This window comes from Phalaenopsis equestris, unplaced genomic scaffold (assembly GCF_001263595.1).
Source record: "Phalaenopsis equestris unplaced genomic scaffold, ASM126359v1 Scaffold207393, whole genome shotgun sequence".
NCBI classification, from domain to species: domain Eukaryota; kingdom Viridiplantae; phylum Streptophyta; class Magnoliopsida; order Asparagales; family Orchidaceae; genus Phalaenopsis; species Phalaenopsis equestris.
This window is the reverse complement of record NW_018226727.1, coordinates 66,632-66,843: the sequence shown is the minus strand read 5'-3', so window position 1 is coordinate 66,843 and position 212 is coordinate 66,632. Positions and strand designations below refer to the sequence as shown.

Here is a 212-nt window from a genome sequence, read left to right as displayed (position 1 = left end):
CATGGTTTCTATGGGCAGCAATCACGACGGCTAACGGTCGGTAGCAACGACCGGCAAACAGACGTCGACTGGCGGAGGTCGGCGGTGGCTGGTGGCAGCGGTCAGTGGTCGGCGATGGCACTGGAGGCAGTTAGCAGCGGCATAGACTGGTGGCGGCGGGCGGCAGTGGCGGGGGGGCAGAGCGGTGGGGGGGGGGGGGGGGGGGGGGGGGG

At 70.8% G+C, this 212-nt stretch overlaps 1 protein-coding gene across 1 annotated transcript in view; it reads left to right on the top strand.

Moving 5' to 3' along the window:
• The window catches only part of LOC110036488 (syntaxin-22-like), an 11,335-nt gene that overhangs the window by 7,367 nt on the left and 3,756 nt on the right, over window positions 1-212 (top strand). The window lies entirely within an intron of this gene.